The sequence below is a fragment of the Suncus etruscus genome, chromosome 16, assembly GCF_024139225.1.
Source record: "Suncus etruscus isolate mSunEtr1 chromosome 16, mSunEtr1.pri.cur, whole genome shotgun sequence".
In the NCBI taxonomy this organism is placed as follows: Eukaryota; Metazoa; Chordata; class Mammalia; order Eulipotyphla; family Soricidae; genus Suncus; species Suncus etruscus.
In genome coordinates, this window is record NC_064863.1 from 34,438,284 (window position 1) to 34,462,323 (window position 24,040).

General features: G+C 44.1%; 1 protein-coding gene, 1 long non-coding RNA gene and 1 pseudogene across 2 annotated transcripts in view; 2 read left to right on the forward strand and 1 right to left on the reverse strand.

Moving 5' to 3' along the window:
* Window positions 1–24,040, forward strand: part of LIAS (lipoic acid synthetase) — a 939,974-nt gene that overhangs the window by 770,692 nt on the left and 145,242 nt on the right. The window lies entirely within an intron of this gene.
* LOC126032527 (uncharacterized) overlaps window positions 1–24,040 on the reverse strand; it is an 891,448-nt gene that overhangs the window by 563,061 nt on the left and 304,347 nt on the right. The window lies entirely within an intron of this gene.
* On the forward strand, window positions 12,836–12,930 carry LOC126033209 (uncharacterized; annotated as a pseudogene).

Consider the following 24,040-nt stretch of genomic DNA (forward strand, 5'->3'; position numbering starts at 1 on the left):
TGGTCCAGGTAATGCCTTGAGCATGGCATTCTTGAGCCTCTGCCCAGTTGACAGAAAATCATAGAGCAGGGTCCAGAACCTCCTGATCACTTCCTGGGAACCTCCACAATATCTTCAATAGCAACCACAAAAAAATACCCCGAAGAAATTAAGGAAAAATATCATGCATGGGGCAGGAGTGATAGCATATGGTCGACCTGGCATCCCATATGGTCCCCTAAGGAGTGCTCAGGAGTGATTTCTTTTTTTTTTTTTTTTTTGGGTCACACCTGGCAGTGCTCAGGGGTTATTCCTGGCTCCAGGCTCAGAAATTGCTCCTGGCAGGCACAGGGGACCATATGGGGCGCCGGGATTCGAACCGATGACCTCCTGCATGAAAGGCAAACGCCTTACCTCCATGCTATCTCTCCGGCCCCTCAGGAGTGATTTCTGAGCACACACTGCCCAGAGTGGTTTTTGAGTGTAGAGCCAGGTGTAACCCCTGGGAACCACCAGGTTGGCCCAAAACCCCCAAAAAGTATTTTGCCTAAGAAATTCATATCTCGGGCCCGGAGAGATAGCACAGCGGCGTTTGCCTTGCAAGCAGCCGATCCAGGACCAAAGGTGGTTGGTTCGAATCCCGGTGTCCCATATGGTCCCCCGTGCCTGCCAGGAGCCATTTCTGAGCAGACAGCCAGGAGTAACCCCTGAGCACCGCCGGGTGTGGACCAAAAACCAAAAACCAAAAAAAAAAAAAAAAGGGCCGGGTAGGTGGCGCTGGAGGTAAGGTGTCTGCCTTGCAAGCGCTAGCCAAGGAAGGACCGCGGTTCGATCCCCCGGCGTCCCATATGGTCCCCCCAAGCCAGGGGCGATTTCTGAGCACATAGCCAGGAGCAACCCCTGAGCATCAAACGGGTGTGGCCCAAAAACCAAAAAAAAAAAAAAAGAAATTCATATCTCTTCTCTCTCCCTCTCCCTCTCTGTATCTCCCTCTCTTTCTCCCCCTCTCTACCTCTGTCTCCTTTCCCTCTTCTCCCATTCCTTCTTCCCCATTTCCTCTCCCTCCCCATCCTCCCCATCCCTCCCCCTTTGCTTCTCTCTCCTTCTCTCTCTCTTCTTTCTCTTCTCTCTCCCTCTCCCTGTCTTCTTTCTTTCCCTTTTCCTCTCTATCCACCCATTCCCCTCTCTCCCCCATACTCCCTTTCTTCTTCTTCTTCTTCTTCTTCTTCTTCTTCTTCTTCTTCTTCTTCTTCTTCTTCTTCTTCTTCTTCTTCTTCTTCTTCTTCTTCTTCTTCTTCTTCTTCCTCCTCCTCCTCCTCCTCCTCCTTCTTCTTCTTCTTCTTCTTCTTCTTCTTCTTCTTCTTCTTCTTCTTCCTCCTCCTCCTCCTCCTTCTTCTTCCTCCTCCTCCTTCTTCCTCCTCCTCCTTCTTCCTCCTCCTCCTCCTCCTCCTCCTCCTCCTTCTTCTTCTTCTTCTTCTTCTTCTTCTTCTTCTTCTTCTTCTTCTTCTTCTTCTTCTTCTTCTTCTTCTTCTTCTTCTTCTTCTTCTTCTTCTTCTTTTGTTTTTGGGCCACACCCGGTAGTGCTCAGGGGTTACTCCTGGCTATGTGCTCAGAAGTTGCTCCTGGCTTGGGGGACCATATGGGACACCGGGGGATCGAACCGCGGTCCGTCCAAGGCTAGCGCAAGCAAGGCAGGCACCTTACCTTTAGCGCCACCGCCCAGCCCCCATTCTTCTTCTTCTTCTTCTTCTTCTTCTTCTTCTTCTTCTTCTTCTTCTTCTTCTTCTTCTTCTTCTTCTTCTTCTTCTTCTTCTTCTTCTTCCTTCTTCTTCTTCTTCTTCTTCCTCCTCCTCCTCCTCCTTCTTCTTCCTCCTCCTCCTTCTTCCTCCTCCTCCTTCTTCCTCCTCCTCCTTCTTCTTCCTTCTTCTTCTTCTTCTTCTTCTTCTTCTTCTTCTTCTTCTTCTTCTTCTTCTTCTTCTTCTTCTTCTTCTTCTTCTTCTTCTTCTTCTTCTTCTTCTTCTTCTTCTTCTTCTTCTTCTTCTTCTTCTTCTTCTTCTTCTTCTTCTTTTGTTTTTGGGCCACACCCGGTAGTGCTCAGGGGTTACTCCTGGCTATGTGCTCAGAAGTTGCTCCTGGCTTGGGGGACCATATGGGACACCGGGGGATCGAACCGCGGTCCGTCCAAGGCTAGCGCAAGCAAGGCAGGCACCTTACCTTTAGCGCCACCGCCCAGCCCCCATTCTTCTTCTTCTTCTTCTTCTTCTTCTTCTTCTTCTTCTTCTTCTTCTTCTTCTTCTTCTTCTTCTTCTTCTTCCTTCTTCTTCCTTCTTCTTCTTCTTCCTCCTCCTCCTTCTTCTTCCTTCTTCTTCTTCTTCCTTCTTCTTCTTCTTCTTCTTCTTCTTCTTCTTCTTCTTCTTCTTCTTTTCTTCTTCTTCTTCTTCTTCTTCTATTCTTCTTCTTCTTCTTCTTCTTCTCTCTCTCTCTCTCTCTCTCTCTCTCTCTCTCTCTCCCCCCCCTCCCCCTGTGTCTCAGATGGCAACTTTGCTAACCGCCCCAGGACCACCCGCTGTGCGCATAGCATGGACCCTTGTAGAAATCTTTGCGTTTTGGGGGGTCCAACCTCGAGATCTGTCATTTGACATTGAGCCTTTCACGGGAGGCCTCGGGTTGGACACGTCTGTAGGATGGAAGCACGTCACTGTGCACATGCAAGGTCCTGGCGCAGCCGGCCTGGCGCCCCAACAGCTCAGGTCCTGCCATCGCACCCTCCCACACCCCAACCTGCTGCCACTCCGGGGCCAGGTTCGGGACTCTGCCCCCACCTCTACTAGTGTCTTAACCCCTCCCCGTTTGCATATCAAATGTGTAAATATTTTCTGAATACGTTATCTAGCTCTGGTAAAGCTGTTAGACACCCACAGTCCACACCAGATTTTTTACCATTCCTGATAATAAACGTGACCTGTTTGAAGAAAGAAAGAAAAAAAAAGAAATTCATATCTCATATGGAGAAATAAAGGGGTTGTCCCAGGGGCTGAGGGTATGACTGAAGGGATGAAGTTCATGTCTGGCAGGTGTGAGATCTTCCTTCAGTGACAATAGTAACAAGAGTTTCTTCCACCACTAACGAGATCTAAGTGTCAACAACAGCGTAAGGGAGCTAGTGACAGTGCTTTGTATTGATAATGTCATATGTGTAGTTCTGTTTGATGTAAACCCTAAAGCTAAAGTCATCTATTGTTAATAATTGGAGTAATAAGCCAACTGGTATCATTCATTCATTGGGGTTAATGTCAAACATTTGTCAAACATTTCTTGGATATGAGATAAAGGGACGTGATTTTAAATTAGACTTAAATCTTATGTATATAAGATGCAAATAAAATTTTATGCATATTATCCCTGTTGTTTTTTTTTTCACAGCTGTGTGAGCTCCCACCTTCTTTATCAGAAGAAGAAACTGTCAGAGCAAAGTAGATGTGAGTGCTCTTAGGACTCATTACCAGCCAGGTGGGAAGGAGAGATGGATTAAAACTCTCTCAGCTCTCTCAGATTTGGTCTGGATTGCAGAAATCACTCTAACTGTGGCCATGTCAGATCATGATCTAGAATAAGAGAGCCTGGAGGATTCTTATAATATTCACTTATTTATTATATGCCATGCTAGGGGTCAAAGAAGGGGAATACTCATCAAGCTAGAAGCAGCGCTGCTTCTGTGCTATATCTTCAGTCCCAGGAATTCTTTTTAATTTAGTTAATTAATTAATTTTGGTTTAGGGCCACACCCAGAAATGCTCAGGAGTTACTCCTGGCTCTGCATTCAGGGAATTATTTCTAGTGAGCTTGATGAGTCATATATGGTACCAGTAATCAAACCCAAGTTGACCATGTTCAAGGCTAGCTGGCACCTTCCTCACTTAATATGCCTATGACCGGGGCTGGCGAGGTGGCACTAGAGGTAAGGTGTCTGCCTTGCAAGCACTAGCCAAGGAAGGACCATGCTTCGATCCCCCAGCGTCCCATATGATCCCCCCAAGCCAGGGGCAATTTCTGAGTGCTTAGCCAGGAATAACCTCTGAGCAACAAATGAGTGTGGCCCGAAAAACCAAAAACCAAAAACCAAAAAAAATGCCTATGACCAGAAATTCTTTTTTTTTTTTTGGTTTTTGGGCCACACCCGGTGATGCTCAGGGGTTACTCCTGGCTATGCACTCAGAAGTCGCTCCTGGCTTGGGGGACTATATGGACCGCAGTCCATCCAAGGCTAGCGCAGGCAAGGCAGGCACCTTACCTCTAGCGCCACCGCCCGGCCCCTGACCAGAAATTCTTATCCCTCACTCTTAGTTTTTTGCCTTAATTGCTTCCTGGCTCTGCACTCCTGGTGGTGCTGAGGGAACCATATGGGATGCTAGGGATCTAATCCAGGTCAGCCATGTACAAGCAAATGCCCTGCTTGTTGTACCTGCTATACTATCTCTCTGGCTCCACAAAAGGATTTTTTTTTTTTTTTTGGTTTTTGGGCCACACCCAGTGATACTCAGGGGTTATTCCTGGCTATGTGTTCAGAAATCACTCCTGGCTTGGGGGACCCTGTGGGATGCTGAACAGAACCACAGTCTGTCCTAGGTTAGTGTGTGCAAGGCAAATGCCCTACCGCTTTTGCCACCACTTCAGCCCCACAAAAGGGTTTTTAAACTGTGATTGTTAGTTCCTGCTTTGTGTGTGGAGTCACATGGTGGTTCCAATGACACATTTGAAGAGAAAACAGAAGAGGTGGGAGAGGTCTTGTTGGAATGGGTTCTGTTTGTTTTCCATTCAGGAAAGTGATAGCAAGAATGTCAGGAAACAAAACAAAACAACAAAACAAAAATTACAGCTCAAAAAGTACTTACGACCTATGTTGCCCATGAGGGACATGACTCCTACTAGAAGGAATAAGATTCTTGGGGTGACTTATATGAAGTGAGGAGAAAAAAGGCTGGAATTTCAAAAAGGGTGTCTTCTGTTCCCATCTCAACTTCAGTCACGCGAGAGATCTAGAACTGATGAGAGTCTGTGATGAACCCCTGCACAATATAGACTTCACATCACACCAGTCCCATGAGGTGACTGTCGAACTGCATCTAGGTTTCACTTGTTCTGCCCAGTGGAGGGAAATGATTCCTGTCACTTGATTTCTCTGGGAGATGTGGAACCAGGGCTGGAGCAAGGAATTGCTCTTTGCAGGAAAGGAATGGAATGTCAGTCTAAATTTTACTCAGACTGCTTAAGCCCATCACCTTCCCTCACAGAAAAGAATTGCAGGTGGAGATGAAAATGATTTAAAACAAGTTTGTTAGAGAAATTAGGAGAGGGAGAGAAATCATGTGTGTGTGTGTGTGTGTGAGAGAGAGAGAGAGAGAGAGAGAGAGAGAGAGAGAGAGAGAGAGAGAGAGAGAGAGAAATAGATATGGAAATTCACCCACCAGAAGTGGCCAGGGAGGCCCAAGTTCAACAGAAAATAGATACAAAGAAGGAGCTGGAGTGATGGCGCAGAGGTAAGGCATTTGCCTTGCATGGGGCCGACCTGGGACAGACCCACGTTTGATTCCTGGCATCCCATATATTCCTTCCCCGGAGCCTGCAAGGAGCAATTTCTGAGTGCAGAGCCAGAAATAACTCCTGAGTGTGGGTGTGGGCCCCTCAAAGAAAACAAAAAGAAAATAGATACAAAGCAGGCAGCATTTCTCTTGCCCCTCCCCATCTCGAGAGCCAACAGGCACTGCTCTGGTCACTATTCTGGGCGCCCCCCACTACAGCCCAAGTTTTTCTTTTTATACAAACAGGGTAAGGGGGCGTATCCAGGGGGCATGTCCAGGTTCAATAGTCATAACAGTGGGGTATCCAAGGGGCAAGTCTAAATCCAACTGCCAAAATCTAACTGCCATAGGTGTTGCCTTGCATGTGGCCTACCCGGGTTTGATCCTCAGTATCCCAATATGGTCCTCCAAGCCTGCCAGGAGTAATTTCTGAGCACAGAGCCAGGAGTAAACCCCTGAGCATCACTTAGTTTGGTCCAGAAATCTTAAATAAATAAATAAATAAGTCAGAAAAAATAAATAAATAAGTCAGGATTTTTGTTTGTTTTGGAGTCACACCCAGCTGCAGCTCAGGGGCTATTCCTGGCTCTGTGCTGAAAAATCATTCCTGGCAGGCTCGGGGGAACATATGGAATCCTGGGAATTGAACCCAGATGTACAAGGCAAACACTCTGCCACCATGCTATTGCTCTGGCTTGATTATCAGGATTTGGAGGAAATAATCTGTTTAGGATGCCTTGAGTTGGAAATGCTTATAGGACATCCTGGTAGAATGATCTATTAAACATACATTGAAAGTACTGGGAAAAGTCAAATCTTACAAATAGATTCTATATTCTAAGTCATTGTTAATATCTTTTAATTAAATGATTGCAGGAGCTAAAACATGGCGGTGTGTTGGATTAACCAGTTTCCATCCTATTCAGGATATGCTTGTTACTCATTGGACAGATGCACTTTTGTTGGAAGTATTCTTTGAATTGGACTCTTACCCTACCTGCTCTCCACCTCAGGGTGTAGTCTCGTGCTTCCCAATTAAGAGCCAGGTTTTAGGGGGCCGGGCGGTGGCGCTAAAGGTAAGGTGCCTGCCTTGCCTGCGCTAACCTTGGACGGACCGCGGTTCGATCCCCCGGTGTCCCATATGGTCCCCCAAGCCAGGAGCAACTTCTGAGCACATAGCCAGGAGTAACCCCTGAGCGTTACTGGGTGTGGCCCAAAAACCAAAAAAAAAAAAAAAAAAAAAAAAAAGAGCCAGGTTTTAGGGAAAACCCACTTGCAGTTTGGTTTTTCCACAACTGAGCTATGTGCTTCTTAGGAGTGGAAGGCTTGTGTGTGGAAGTTCCTGAACCTGTTTTATCCCCTTAACCGTGTGTGGATTATATCTGTGTCAGTGTTTGCTTCCAGACTCGAGTCCCTCCAATCCCATAGAATTAGTCATGAAGCTTCCACTACAGTGTTGCCAACATGAGAGATTCAAATAAATTAAAACACCTTCCTTGGAGCCGGAGAGATAGCATGGAGGTGGGGCATTTGCCTTGCATGCAGAAGGATGGCAATTTGAATCCCAGCATCCCCCGAGCCTGCCAGGAGTGATTTCTGAGCATAGAGCCAGGAGTAACCCCTGAATGATGCTGGATGTGACTCAAAAACAAACAAACAAACAAACAAAAACACACAAAAAAAACCCCACCTTCCTTGGCTTTTTCCACTCTGAAAAAGCCCATGTTCTTTCTTGAACATACTTTCTTGAACATATAGATGATATATGTATATATATGTACATATATCATCTATATATATCATCTATATATATATCTACATCTCTATCTCTATATCTTTAGCTATAGCTATCTGTATCTATATCAATACTTTTATCTCCCTTAATGCTTCTATAGTAATAAAATGTTTTCAATAAAACCAGAAAACAAAACAACTCACATTTCTTGCCAGAATTCCCAAAGCTTATCATAGTCATACATCATTAAACACTTGCCTTGTTCTTATCCATCTGTCATTTCTCCTTTCACACACTGGCTTCCCCTGTAACTAAAATCCTCTCCGGGCTCTGGGCCCAGAAGCTCAGTCATTATTCTCCTTTTATCCCTGTGGTAAGGATATTTTCTTTTCAGCCTTTGTGTACAATACAGGGCCTCAGAAGGAGTCATCAGCATAGTTGAATGGATGAGTGCAAGAAAAAAAAAAGCTGAAAGAGCATCTGATAAAGTGCTGTAGAAACACGGACTAGGAAGGGGCCCTGATCCTCTACAAAAATGATTTCAGAAAGATTAAAGACTGAAATATAAAAACAAGCACAAACAAAAGCTTTGTAAGGATTATTCAAGATGGGGCTGAAGTGATAGTACAGTGGGCAGGACACATGCTTTGTGTGTGATTGACCTAGGTTCGATTCCTGGTATCCCATATGATACCAAAAGTAATTTTATATCCCCTATGATACCAAGAGTAATTTCTAAGTGAAGAGTTAGGAGTAACCTCTGAGCACTTTCAGGTGTGGCCTTAAATGCAAAATAAATAAATAAATAAGTAAATAAAAAACATTTTAAAAAACCTAGAATAAATTCTCCTCCTTAATAAAATGTTTGTGAGGGGTATGTCCCAAGCAGTACTTAGAGTCCCCTCTTGAACCATAGAGGCCATATTATAGTTCAATGTGCTGATCCCAGGATGTGTTGCTACACAAACTTTATAGCACTTGGGCTACCACAACAGTGCTTGGAGACTTCTAGGGCTGCACCTGTGAGTGCTCAGAGGATCATGTGGTACCAAGAATAGACTGAGGTCAACTTCTTGCAAGGCATGTACCTTAACCTTTGTGTAGTACCTTAACCCTTGTGCTACCTCTTCAGTATGTTTCATGTATTCTACAATTCAGAGTCTGCTCTGTAAGGAAGAATATCGAGGAGACTGGTGTGTTTCATCTGTCTTGCCAAGAAGTGGCCTTCATGCTGAGATCTGAAGGTGAAAGAGAGTCAACAATAAGTGACAGGCAGAAGGTAGGTCAGAATTCAGGCAAAGGGCTGAGCAACAGCACAATGGCACATTAATGGCATATGCTTTGCATGGGGCCAACCAAGGTTCAATTCCCAGCATCCCTTATGGTTCCCCAAGCCCCACTAGGAGTAGTTCCTGAGTACAGAGCATCACTGGGTGTGGCTCACACCCTACTGCCACCAAATTTCAGGTTTAAGGCAGAATGGGGCTTATTATTCTTTGACAAAATGGAAGAAAGTCTACAGGTATGGGGCAAATCAACAAGCAGCAAGAGCTGCCAGAAAGAAGGTAGGAGAGAGAAGTGGGCCGAGGCTGAGTTTAGTTTGTTTCGAAGCCACTCCTGGTGGTGATTAGGGGTTACTCCTGGCTCTGTGCTCAGGGATTATTCCTGGTGGTACTTGGGGGGTACTATATGGCATACCAGGATTGAACATGAGGTGGCGTCATGCAAGGCAAATTCCCTCCCCATTTTACTATCACTCAGGCCCTTGAGACTAGATTTTGATAATTTAATGAGAGAGGGTTTAAATGAGAACTTCTATGCACTGAGGTGTCCTGGGTTTGCCAACGCCCTGACCTTAGTTATTTCCCCACCTTAGCCTCTGTGTCTCCATTTCCACCAGCTCCTTGGGCAAATCAACTTTTCCAACACAGCCCTGGGCAGTCCTGGCAAGTGAATCCTTTTGGTCAAACTGGAAGCACAGGTTCTCAATGTCTTGAGCAATAATGGTGAGGCCACTTGTAATGCCCTCAATGCCAGAGCCTTGCAAAGGGCTCCCAGATTGTTCTTCCTTCCTCACACCTCAACCTTGAGCTTGTCAATACCACCAGACCTCTCTCCAGCCCTTTGCAAACAAACCCGCCACAAACCCTCTTTTGTCTCTGCAGGTTCCCCTCTCTACTCCTCTCAGGGGAGCTTCCGCCTGGTATTGTGCAGGGTTCCAGGAGAACACAGGTGCATGTGCTTAAATTTAGAAAAGTCAAGGAAGGACCATTGACAAAGACATGGCAGGGTGCAGAGAAACAGAAGGGGTGCCAGAGAGCCCAGGATTAGCAAAGCAGAGATAAGGCCTCTCTGTGATCTGAAAGGAGGCAGGAGGACATGGTTATTGTACTCAGCTGGTGAGAGTTCAAAGTTGCAGTTCCTCTGAGGGATTTAGGGGATTATATCCACCACCCCCCACCTTACTCTGCTTCTTCCTTCCAAATTCCCCCAAGTCTCACCACTGGCCAAAATCAGTAGAATCATAGAGTGGCAAAGGGAAGCATTTAGATTCAGAGATTTAGGTAAAGCGAGCTATCTGGAACATTCTCTCTCTCTTTGACATCCCTCTACATTTAAACCTGACTTATTGGGTGCACAAGGCCTACCCAGATTCAATCCTTGGCATCCATAGAGTCCGCTGAGCCTCCTCCAAGAGTGAGTGATCCCTGAACACCATCAAGTATGAGCCCAAAATCAAAAAAAGCAAAGCAAACTAAAACCAAACAAATCCCCAAATGCTTGACTTCTTGTCACCCAACTCACCAAATCACCATCTGGTAATCAGTTGTTAATCCACCGGCTATTCTGAGTTTTCTCTGCTGCCTTCAATCTAACAAATCACTTCCTGGGGAACTATATCTCCTTTATTTTCTGTTTCTGGTTATTTTCACTTTCTGGGTCATAAATGATCTTTCTCAGCACCCCTGAGTGGTCTCAAGATCTCTTCTGGTACAGGTCTTTCAATATTCCTGATCTCTTTCTCCCGGTGGTTTGTTATCTTTTATTTTAATTTTAATTAATTAATTTAGTTTTGGGACCACACCCAGTGGTGCTCAGAGGCTATTCCTGGCTATGTTCTCAGGAATTACTTCTGGCTGTGCTTGGAGGACCTTATGGGATGCCGGGACCAAACCCAGGTTGGCCTACCTACCTGCTGTGCTACTGATCCAGCCTTATTTTTATTTTTTATGATCAAACATATCTCAATGATTCTTAGAACCACTGTGTACCAAACCCAGAATGTTCATCATTGACAAAATACTGTCACTTGCATGCCACAGACCTTAAAATTCAACATGTCTGGGGACCAGGTAGTATCTCAGTGGAGCAAGACTCTGAGCCTTGCATGTGTGAGGCTCTGAGTTCAATCCTCTGAACCACAAAAATGCCTCCCAAACAACAAAAGGCACCGAATAAGATAAAAGTCTCAATATATCCCAAATTAAGCTCATTCTATCTACATTATCATCGAAATCAACCCTTTTCCTTTGTGTTTGTGTCATTGAGGGATGCCACCACCAAGTCTATACCCCAATCTAGAAATCAGGAGTCATTTTGGAATCTTAGCTATCCTAACATCGATTAATACATCACTGATTTTTATCACTTTTGCTATGTGGTTTTCCAATTTTCTTTTTCTGACCGATGTTTGCCATACTTGGTTGCAGGACTTGGCCATCTTTGCTAGATCATTGCAGCAGTAAATACCTTGCTGAATCTCCTGGTTCCCTATTTCTTCCCTCTGATCCCATCTTCCTCACTACAGACCAACTGATCCTGTGACTCTTTCAGCCACAACAAAATACCTACAACTGGAGCAGGTCCAGCTTCCTTAATGTGATACAGCTGAGACAAAACAATCTACGTTATATGCGTTTTCTTTTCTGCTGTGTTCTTTTGTTCTCTGAAATGGAACATTATCTTCTTGGCATCCAAATTAACCACCTGACTACCTCTTGAAAGAAGAAATGAGACCTTTACTGGTGAGAGTTTGAGGCACCTAGGAGCAATCCAGGACTTCATCATGCCCCGTGGATTTTAGTATTTGATGGTTTATGAAAGATGAGCACAGCTGATGGTCTTCCCTGACCATGTGAGTGAGATTGCACCTCTATCTTTATCTAAGACAATTAGATTGTTTTTATTTTTGGTGGGCCACACAAGGCAGTGCTCAGGATCTACTCTTGGTCTATGCTCAGGGGTTGCTCCAGATAGTTCTCAAGGGACCATGTGTGATGTCAGGGGCTTGGGCTTTCCACATGCAGAATAACTACTTCAACCCATTGAGCTCTGTCTCTCTCTCTGGTTCCAAGAATATGAGTCTTAACATTTATATGGAGGAATTAATGTTAGCCATAAACAACCAAGAAAAATGGGCAGAAGCCCTTGAGAGATACTTTTCTAAGAGTCACAGCACTGGGAGTAGTCCCTGCATAGAACATAATGGGGTGTGGCTACAAAATAAAAACATAAAAAATAATGAGCAAATTATTTAGGATTTTATGAATTAAAATGGGGGGATGGATTTGGGGGCTGAAATACCAATAGTAATAGTACAATGGGGAAGGCATTTTCTTTGCATATAGTCAACTCAGGTTTAATCTACATGATCCCCAAGTACCACCAGGAGTGATACCTGAACACAGAGCCAGGATTAAGCCCTGAGCACTGCTGAGTATGTCCCCCCCAAATAAAAATAAATAAAAAAATAAAAAAGAGGGGGGAATTTCTATAAGGTTTTATGGAGAAAAAATATTGACAATATGATCACAGTTTGGTAAAAATGAACCATGGATTCATGAATCATTCAATATAATTCCTTCTCTAAACTTAAAGAAAAAGAAATATTTGAATATTAAATACTTGAATACTTGGAGATGGTTGTGCTGATTAGGACCATTGAAAGAGGAGACATAAGTCTCCCTCCCCCCAAAGAGAAAGGGAACAAGTTTTCACTAAAAATAACCAGTGCTGGGCCAAAGTGATAGCACAGTGGTAGGGCATTTGCCTTGCATGTGGCCAACCCAAAACAGACACCAGTTCGATTCCTAGCATCCCATTTGGTCCCCTGAGCCTGCCAGGAGCAATTTCTGAGCACAAGACAGGAGTAACCCCTAAGCGCTGCCATGTGTACCCCAAAAAACTAAAATAAAAGATTAAAATGGCCAGTGCTTTTGCACAGAAAGAAAATATTTTAAGGGGCCAAAGTGGTAGCACAGTGGTATGGCATTTCACTTACACGTGGCTGACACAGGACAGACACAGTTTCAATCCCTAGAATCCCATATTGTTCCCTGAGCCAGCCAGGAGTAATTTCTGAACACAGAGCCAGGAGTAATCCCTGAGTGCCACTAGGTGTGGCCCCAAAACCAATAGAATAAAATAACAAAAGAAAGAAAAGAAAAGGAAGGAAGGAAGGAGGGAGGAAAGGAGGAAAGAAGGAAGGAAGAAAAGAGAGAAAGAGAGAGAAAGAAAGCAAAAAAGAGAGAAAGAGAGAAAGAAAATATTTTAATGCTCATTGGAATAATACATAGAATATCAGTAGGGCTCTTGCATAAGGATGACATGCAAATTTGTGAAGCATTCCATGATTTTTTAATAAAGGAAAAAGCAAAATCTAAAAAAAATTAAAACTCACAGTTTTTACATAGTTTCTCCTAATGCCCATTTGGGTAATTACTTTCTCATTTTTATCATCTATCATGAATACAAATTTAGTGTTTATTCTTATGAATTTGTGTCCATTGTTGTCTGTAGCCCCTTACAAGTGTGAGATCTTGGTTACACTTCTGGACACACACACACACACACACACACACACATACACACACAGCTTTGTCCTCTCTTACACTGTGGGCCCCTGATAATTGGAGTTGTAACCTTTTCATTATCTCATCATGTCATTGTCAAGCTGGTTGTAGTGTTTGTGTCCAAGAGCTGCCATAACCAGACTCCACATGCCAGGGAACTTCAGACAAATGAGATGTGTTGCCTCCTAGTTCTAGAGGCTATAAGAGCAAAACCAGGTGGATGGGGCCAGAGTGACAGCACAATGGTCGCTTGCCTTGCACATGACTGACCTAGGTTCAATCCCCAGAACCCATATTATGATTCCCTGCGCCCATCAGGAGTAATTCCTGAGTGCAGAGCCAGGATTAAGTCCTGAGTATCGCCAGGTGTGGCTCAAAAACCAAACCAAAAACCAAAGGGTCTAAAAATTTTCCTATAGCTTCTGGAGGTGGGGTGGGGCATCTACCATCCTTGCATTCTGGTGAATACTACTGCAAGAATACACTTTCTGCTCCATTTGCACCTTTTATTTCTCCGTGTGATTAAGGTACAATATAAAATAAAATATTTATTATATGAGGGCTTTAAGGCCTAGATAAGGAGACATGTACAAGGAAAGATCTTTTATATATCTCTGATCATTAATTTTTTTCTCTTTTTTGGAGGGGGCCACACCCGTTTGATGCTCAGGGGTTACTCCTGGCTAAGCGCTCAGAAATTGACCCTGGCTTGGGAGGACCATATGGGATGCCAGGGGATCGAACCGTGGTCCTTCCTTAGCTAGCGATTGCAAGGCAGACACCTTACCTCTAGCGCCACCTCTCTGGCCCCTCTAATAAGTTCTATTCCTTTCCTTACTTCCCTTATATTTATTATTTTATCATTATTATATCACCATCTCCTATGCGCTCCCACCTCTTTTTTTTTTTTTTTTTTTTTTTTTGTTTTTGGGCCACACCCGGTAACGCTCAGGGGTTACTCCTGGCTATGTGCTCAGAAGTTGCTCCTGGCTTGGGGGACCATATGGGACACCGGGGGATCGAACCGCAGTCCGTCCAAGGCTAGCGCTGGCAAGGCAGGCACCTTATCTTTAGCGCCACCGCCCGGCCCCGTGCGCTCCCACCTCTTATGTCTGTTCATTAAGATAGTCTCTTCTAATATGATGTCAGCCACTAGTTGGAAAACACACAATCCTCTATGATCTCATCTTTTTTGCAGGGGGCACATCCAGTAGTGCTTAGGGGATACTTTTGGCTCTGCACTCTGGCCCGGTGGTGCTGAGAATCATATGGGATGTGGAGGATTGAACCTGGGTCTGCAGCATGGCATGGCTTCTCCAAAAATATCACTCTATCATTCATAGAGGTTAAGATTTTCATGTACCTTTTGGAGAAACACAAATCAGCATTCATAATAAATATGATGTAGATATTTGAAAAACATTTTTAGGTACCAGGGAATTGGTACAGGGATTAGGATGTGTGCCTTTCATGCAACTGATCTTAGTTTGATGCCTAGTACCACACAGTGCCCCCCCCTTCTCCCAAGTATGGCTGAGTATAGCGTCAGTGGCCCCTAATACTGCCAGCATGGCTTGAGTACCTCCATCACTACAAGGCTCAAGTAGCAAAAACAAACAAACAAACAAAAACAAAAAAGGGGCCAGAGCGATAGCACAGCGGTAAGGCATTTGCCTTGCACATGGCTGACCCAGGACGAACCTAGGTTCAATCCCCAGCATTCAATATGATCCCCCAAGCCAGGAGCAATTTCTGAGCACATAGCCACGAGTAACCCCTTGACGTCATTGGGTAGCCCCAAAACAAAACAAAATAAAACAAACCAAAAAGCCTCAAGCAGCACTGCATCTTTTAGACCTGGCACTGAGTCTCTGGCCTGGTTAGCTGGCGGGGGTAAGGATTTCTCTGGGAATGGCCCCTGGAGTCCCCCGAATCTACACTCTCATATAAAAAAAGAATGGAATTGGAGCCGGGCGGTGGCGCTAGCAGTAAGGTGTCAGCCTTGCCTGCGCTAGCCTTGGACTGACCGCGGTTAGATCCTCCCTCCCCCCCCCCCCCCGGCGTCCCATATGGTCCCCCAAGCCAGGAGCGACTTCTGAGCACATAGCCAGGAGTAACCCCTGAGAGCCAGGAGCGACTTCTGAGCGCATAGCCAGGAGTAACCCCTGAGTGTCACCGGGTGTGGCCCAAAATCCAAAAATTAAATAAATAAATAAAGAAAGAAAGAAAGAAAGAATGGAATTGAAGTCTGAATCTTCCTGTTAGGGGAAAATATATAGACCAGGCAATAATGTTTTAGTGATCTAAGGGGAAGAATAATAAAAGTAAAATGAACACTGATTTGTAGCTAATAACAGGTTAATTGTGAAAGTGAAGTAATAATGATAAAGTAATAAATATAAGGAAAGGGATTGAAATTATCTGAGACGTAATAAAAGATCTTTCCTTGTACATGTTTCCTTATCCAGGTCCCAGCGCCCTTACATTGCATATACCTTAATCACACCAAGAAATAAAAAGATTCCATATGTATTGGGAGTACAAAGAAGGACCCTGGGAGATGACAGAATGATTTGGGAGCTCGGGTTTCTGCATTGTCCCCACAGCACTGTTGGATGTGGCCCAAAAATACAAATCAAGAAAGTGCAAGGAATAGGATTATTTGATGTGAGATATAAGAAAAACAAGAGATATATGGTAATAATACCCAGAGACAATAGAGACAAAGGTCAGGAGGTCTAGCCTAGAGTAGAAAGTTCACCACAAAGAGCAGTGAGTGTAGCTAGACTAGAGAAGGGTCTTCTACAGTGCTTCTCAATTATTTTCTGTCATGACCCCTTGGAGGAAGAAAACATTTTTCACGCCCCTTGCGCGACTGTAAATAGTATCTTTATTTAAAAAAAAAAAAAAACTTTAACCTGCAAAACAAAAATATATAAAAATAATTTGAGCTGGGGCCGGGTAGGTGGCGCTGGAGGTAAGGTGTCTGCCTTGCAAGCGCTAGCCAAGGAAGGACCGCGGTTCGATCCCCCGGCGTCCCATATGGTCCCCCCAAGCCAGGGGCGATTTCTGAGCACATAGCCAGGAGTAACCCCTGAGCGTCAAACGGGTGTGGCCCAAAAACCAAAAAAAAAAAAACAAAAAAAAACAAAAAACCAAAAAAAAAAAAAATAATTTGAGCTGATTTTTTAATCAGAGGTGATGCCTGGATTAATGGTCATTAACAATGACCAATTGTGTAACCACTGTGCTTAAATAAAGCAATTAAAAAATAGAATGAGCACGTTTTGCAATGCATAGCTTTTCGAAGTGGAATTTGAAGCAGGACACAGCAACTCTCAGCTCTGGAGACATACAGAGATATAAACACGGGGCTTAGCTTGTTATGACAGTGTTTGCCGAGGTCAAACGTGCCCCCCCTTTACAGAGCCTCGTGCCCCCCCTGGGGGGCGCGCCCCACCATTTGAGAACCACTGGTCTACTAGGACAATGATAAAAGGAACTGATCACTCTGGACTAGAACTTGATGCTCAAAGTGGAGAAACTAATAGGCAAGGAACCCTTCCATTAACAATAGTACAAAACCATAGTGTCAAAAGGAAAAGATAAGGGAAGAAAGAGAGAGAGAGAGAGAGAGAGAGAGAGAGAGAGAGAGAGAGAGAGAGAGTGTGTGTGGGGGGAAACAGGAAACATCTGTGACAGGAGGGGTGCACTAGTGAAGGGTGGTGCACAATGTATGACTGAAACCCAACAATGACCAATTTTGTAATCACTGTGCTTAAATAAAGCAATTAAAAATAGAATTATTTGAGACTAGAACATATAACCTCCAATCAGAGATGGGAACCTGCAAGGTATCCAGCAGAATGGACACACATGGCTCAACATGGCCAGTGCTTGCAGTAATGAATTATGAGAAGCAGCATTGGTTGACTCTTGGCTGTAGTATAAAGAACTAAGTGTGAAAAAACTTCAAGATCCTAAACTGTATGAAAACTTGATTGGTTGTATTGGGAGGAAAAGCATTGTGTGACAATGCTGTATATATATAGCAAACTGGCTGTGAGCTCCCCTTTCTGTCTTTCTGTCCCATCTCTGGCCTGAAGTCTATGGCTGGAACCTGCTGTTTTCCAACACATATGGCACCAGCAGGTCCCAAGGTCAGAGGATCAGTCTATAAACTCAAAGCCAGTGAATTGTCTGTTTCAAGATTTGGAAGACGTAAAGCAGGGTTCTCCCCACAATACTGTGACTGCTAAGCAACTTCCAGCCAAAGTTGATGCTATGGTCCTAGTTCCTTAAACTTAAGATACACAATTGTGGTAGCAGTCACATGATAGCAAAGGCCTAGATGTAGCCCACAGATGTATATCTAAAATCCTACCTGTGAAATTCTACCTGTGAGATAGAAATTTGTCTAATTTTGTTTGTTTGTTTATTTTGGGATCACACTTGGCGGTGTTCAGAAGTTACTTCTGGCTCTGCACTCAGAAATTATTCCCAGCAGGCTTGGGGGACCATATGGGATGCTGGGGATAGAACTTGGGTCCCTCCAGGGTCAGCAGCGTGCAAGGCAAACACCTTACCACTGTGTTATCACTCTGTCCCTGAACTTTGTCTAATTTGATACACCATATGTCTTCCATCTTAATGACTGTGGGAACTGTGGGAAGTTGCTTAAGTTATAAGAATCTGCGACTTCATTTGTCATTTCATTATAGAACATATAGCAATTGAGAATATCACATCAGATAACTGGGTAAAGGTCCAGAACCCAGCCACTAGGCAGAGATATGGATGACAGCCAGGTGTTCTTTGTCCCAAGGAGTGAACTCTGTGCATTCTAATTCCTGCTTCATCTTGGGCAGCTATTGGGAGAGTTAAAGCTATAGGATTCTGGGCTTCCTATCATTTTACAGAGACCAAATATAACACCCTTGCTGAAAGAATTAGGCAACAATACATCATACTTTAAAAGAAAATTATTTCTAAATGAAGCAAGGGTTCCAAAAAAATATTTTCAAAAAAGGAAAATAGTGATGGGTTGGAAGATAGCTCAGTCATATCAAATGCCTCCTAGCAAGTGTTAGATCAAGAGTCCAACCCCCTTGGGCCTGAGTGATAGCACAGTGGGTAGAGCATTTGTCTTGCATGAAGCTGACCTAGGATGGATCCAGGTTTGATCCCTGGCACCCCATATGGTACCTGAGCCTGCCAGTAGTGATTTCTGAGTGCAGAGCCAGGAGTAACCCCTGAGTGCCGCCGGGGTGTGCCCCCCCTCCAAGAATTCAACTCCTGGTGTCACCACATGATTACATTCTGCCCTCTAAATTTCTGGTGCCACAAGTCATTTCCAGTCACACCACTGCCAGGTGGGTGTGAGCAGCACAACTAAGAGAGTGTGGTGAGCATCCTTAAAAGATGTTTGGGATGGGGGGTCAGAGATAGTGTAGCCCAGTGTCCTCAATTTGAATCCCTAGCACCATTTGAATTCACTCCTGAGCACAGATCTAGGAATAAGCCCTGACCACCTGCAGGGCATGGGCTCAAAACAGAACAAAACCAAACACCTGCTTGAGCATCAGGGCCAGGAGTGTCACCCCTGGTAAGCACGGATGTGAGTACTGAATTGACCACTGGTGTCTGAAAGTGCCTGAGGATCCCAGCTAAGGAGTGTAATTTTTTTTGGGGGGGGGCCACACCCATTTGACCCTCAGGGGTTACTCCTGGCTATGCGCTCAGAAATCGCCCCTGGCTTGGGGGAACCATATGGGACACCGGGGGATCGAACTGGTCCGTCCTATGCTAGCGCTTGCAAGGCAGACATCTTACCTCTAGCGCCACCTTCCCAGCCCCAGGAGTGTGATTTTGTAAGCATGTGTGCAAACACCATGGAAGTGGGGCAGCCTGATGTGCAACACACAGTGAGTACCACAGCTAGAATGTCTAAGCACTTCAACCAGTCATGTGTGCCAGTTGAGTCACCACAACAACAAAAGGATGGGGAGGTAGGAAAATAAAGCAAAATGCGATGAAAGTGCAATACCGCTCTTTGCTTTAGTCATGGAACAAAATCTTTCCTAGAAGCCCCAGCAGTTTTCCCTGTCTATCTCATTGGCCATAATTTGGTCTCATTTTTCTCTTTAGACCAATCACTGATCTCAAAAAGTCCACATCTTTTTTTTTCCCTTTAATGTGGAGTTAGTCTCCTTTATCAGTATTGAGCAATTCTGCTCTCAACTGCTGGTTTTTAATTTTGTTTTTGGTCAATATCAGTTGATGCTCAGGGATTTCTTCTAGCAATATGCTCAGGAATTGCTCCTGGCAATACTCAGGATACATATGGGATGCTGGAGATCAAACTAAGGCCGGATGCATTGCAAGGCAAGTATCTTGAATCCACTGTATTCTTTCTTTGGCTTTGCTCTGGACCAATATTTGAGAAGCATTGGTGAAAGCCAGGTAGGCTGCATAGACTGCCCAGGTTAGAAACCAGTTTAATTTACTACTGTCTGGGGCCATAGAGATAGGATGGAGGTAAGGCATTTGCCTTGCATGCAGAGGGACAGTGGTTCGAATCCTGACATCCCATATGGTCCCCTGAGCCTGCCAGAAGTGATTTCTGAGCATAGAGTCAAGAGTAACCCTTGAGCGCTGCTGTGTGATGTGACCCGGAAACAAACAAAAAAAAAATTTACTACTGTCTGTGTGATCTCAAGTTCTCTGCACACCTCAGTTTCCTCTTCTGCACAATGGCAATATGACAATAGTATTTAATCTAGATAATCAAGCAGCTGTGAAGATTGAATAAGTTGACACACATAAAGGGCTTAAAATGAGACCTCGCCTGCAGTAAGTGTTTAATAGACTATAGCTGGTATAATTAATTACTAATAATACTGCGCTGAGCATTTCCAGGTCAACAGGCATGGCAGGAAAGGTGGTGAAAGATGAATTGGGATGGGGCTTGGCATCCTGAAGCCTTCCCACTGAGCCATATCTGCTCCTAATCTTCTTCTTAATCTACAAAAGGGGTGGCAAAAGCAGCACTGAGAATCAAAACTGGGAGTGGTTCCTTTTTAGGGCTTTGAGAAAGCATCTATAGCAGAGTCACAGACTCTGCGATCCCCAAAAGACTTTTAAGGAGTGGTAGCAAGGAATCTAGAGGCAGAAAAGATGAAAGAGCTTGACTTGACCCTAGGGGAAAAAAGAAGCTCTTGGGGTTGGAATCTGATTCACTGCAAATCTGAACAGTACATGGTGGTCATAAAAGACAAGGTGCCTCATGAGAAGCATGTATTTATTTTAGACTGTGTTGCATTAAATAATTAACGATAACCTTCAATCTATCAAAATGTATCCCTTGGATCAGAGTAATAATAAAGCTTGTTGAGTGTTTGTCTTGTACAGGGCCAATCCAGGTTTTTTTTTAATTATATTTTTTATTTAAGTAACATGATCATAATTGGGTTACAATCATAACCAGAACACCCCCCTTCACCAGTGTAACATTACCCCCTCCCCCCTTCCCATCCCCTGCCTATATTAGAGATAGGCATTCTACTACAGTTATTTGTTTTTAAGTTCAGTAAGTTGTATTTTTTTTTCCTTAAAGGATAAGAGTAAAAAAATATAGTAAAGGTGTGATAGTGGCAATCGTTGTTGTTTGCATAGGTCCAGAAAAAATGGAGAAAATGGGGAAAAATCCTTGGCTTGATTACAAAAAGGCCTCACCCCAGAAGTTTATTGGCATAAGACTGACTCTGGGTTCCAGGCATACCAGTCCATCAAACCCGAGTCATTCTCCGTGGTCCCAGTGAAACTTTTTCACACTTTAGCTATTGTTGGTATCAGATTCTTATATTTAAAGACTCTGGATTCTGTGCATTTCTTATATCAATGTCAGGCTGATGTGGAGCATCCTCTAGTTTCAGCATACCATTAAATGCGGAGGGATCTGCCCTGCATGCAGACTGTTGCTGAGTCGTCTGGATGTTGGGAGCACTCTTTGGAGTAAGTCAATGCCAAAGCAGTGGTAGGTCTTCTCTGGTAGAGGCTTGGATCCTGGTAATGTTAAAGGCAATTGTGGTTGTTTCCATAGATGGTATCCATTGTTCAGGTGTGTGTGGACAATGCCCATTCTTCTGAGGCCTAAGCCAAATCATTATGCCAATGTTCAGGGTAAAGGCCTAATTACATTACCAAATTTGTGTTCCCATCTCTATTAGATTAGAACTTGTTTGCATATGTATTATTTTCCCATTTTAATGTGCCTATGCAAAAGAGAAGCAATGCCACAAGATATTGTTGGTGCATCTGGGGGCCGACGAATAAAGTCCAACATTCCCCGTAACTTAGTTCAAACTTGAAATCTATAGAGATACTCTTCTACTGGTATTGCTTATACAACAGATCTCAAAGCGGGAAAAATCAAACAATCAAATAACAAGTCTAATGGGCAAAATTGTCACTATATGAGGATGTTCAAAAAGAGTTATAGATGTTAAGGGAATACATCTGAGATATACAAAGGAGATACACATGTCCCTTTTATGTTTTAGAAATAGTCAAAAGGGAGGGGGGTGTTTCCAAGACACCACTTTGGTCTGTGATTTGGACAAGCGAAGAGCAAATGGAACCATGTCCTTCCCTTATTGCCTGCTGAAGCTTCCGACTCCCCGAGAGGCGTTTGCTTCCTAATTGCTGGAAGTTGAAAGTTCACCAGTTCCCTCCCAGCCCCTTGCAGGAACAAGGAAAACTGGGGTCTCTTTTAAATTGCACCTTGCCCGAACCCATTTGCTGGGACCCTGAGCAGGTGTCCAGGAATAACCCTGGGGATGGGGAGGAAGGAGAGAGAAGGCTGTGGAAGGCAGCCAAGGCTGCATCTTCACCTTATCTTGGCCAAAAAGCCTACAGCATGGAACCTTGCCGTGATGCGTTGCCTGCTCAAGCTTCAGACTCCACCAAAAAAATTACTGTGAAAGATATGTAATCCACCTTGGCCAAAACAAAAATCATTAGTACAGAAAAATGGTTAAATGTGGGGTAACAAGAGATGGGAGTGAGGGAGTAAAGGAATAAAACGAGCTCCTGACGTCTTTCAGATTATGACAAGCAAATGAAACACAATAATATCCAAATACTTGTTATAGTTTTCCCAATAGACAGATTTAATAAGGAAACTTTCCTGGTAAGTCATAAAGCCAGAACCTATTGTGCTGCTATTCCCACCTCGCTGGCTTGCCCAGCCATGTGGCCAGGAAAAGCCCCTGGAGTTTTGGAGGAAGGAGTTAGAAGGGTGCTGGGGTGACCCATGTCCCGCACCCCTTCCTAGGCCTGGTTAAAGAGGCCTTGGCATGGCGGAGGGCTGCCAAACGCCATGCTGGCAGAACCTCCCGGCTCCCAGCCAATCCAGGTTTGATTTCACTATCCCTCTGGTCCCCTAAGCACTGCCAGAATGTGCTCCAAAACCAAAGTAAACAAACAAACAAAAACTAAAATGCTTCCCTTGCCTTTTCATTGGTCCCCACATATGAGATTTTAAGGTTTTCAGATAGTAGTTGCTGACTTCATCATCTTGCACAGGATTTTGGTTCAGATGTTCAAATTCATGCTGGTGCAGTGAGGGCCGCTGGTAGGGTAAAGTGAGTGAAGCTAGGTAAAGGTCAGCGATACATGTATTCATGCTCAGATAAGGGAGTGTAAATCAATACAAACCCTTTAGAAAACAAGGAAGCAAGACATCTCAAGATGTCCTAAAAATGACTAACCATCGATCAGCTCTTACCTCTCCTCTCCTTTTGATATGGTGCTGAGGATCAAACCCAGGTACTCACATATTCAAGGTACAGTGCTCTCATGCTTTATCCCAGTCCCTGCCCTATGATCATCTATCTGGATAAGATCCTTGGAGCAGTGCTCAGTAATTTGCCTGTTGGAAGGGAAGCCATCATGTTCTTCTTTACTTCTAACAAAAGCTCAGAAGTGGAAGATTATAAAAGTCCCTGCATCCGAGCAGGATAGTGGAGGGGAAATATTTGTTTTATTTTTGTTTGAAGATTTTTTTCCCAATTTTCCAGTTTGTTCCTTAGAAAATCATAACATTCAAAATTAAATTCAAGAGGGTTGGAGCAATAGCAAATAGGGTGTTTGCCTTGCACATGACTGACCTGAATTCAATCTTTGGTTCCCATATGCTTTCTGAGCATTCCAGGAGTGATTTCTGAATGCAGAGCCGGGAAAAATCCTTGAGCACCACCGGGTGTGGCTCCAAAACCAACTAAACAAATGAACAAACAAAAATTAGATTCATGAGGGTCTAGAAAGATGGTACAGGGGATTGAGCACTGGCTTCACTAGGTTAAAACCCCAGTATCCCATATGATCTGCCAGCACTGCTAGGAGTGGTCCCTGAGTGCAGAGCCACTAGGTGTGGGCCCAAACTCAAAACTAAAATAAAAAGAATAGATGAATAAATAAATAGAAATAAAAATGTGCTTTATTCTTCTCTTTTCTCTTGGCTTCCCTTTCTTCATATACCAGGGGTTCAATTATTACCTGAAGTTGATGGTGAGAACCAGAATGCTCAGTAAATACGCTGCATTTCCTCAGAGCTTTGACTGCACTACATGGCTCCCTCACATATTGCTTTTTTTTTTTTTTTTTTTTTTTTTTTTTTTGGTTTTTTGGGCCACACCCAGCGGTGCTCAGGGGTTACTCCTGGCTGTCTGCTCAGAAATAGCTCCTGGCAGGCACGGGAGACCATATGGGACACCGGGATTCGAACCAACCACCTTTGGTCCTGGATCGGCTCCTTGCAAGGCAAAGGCCGCTGTGCTATCTCTCCGAGGCCCTCCCTCACATATTGACTCTGCCTTCCTCTGCAAGACCTCTCT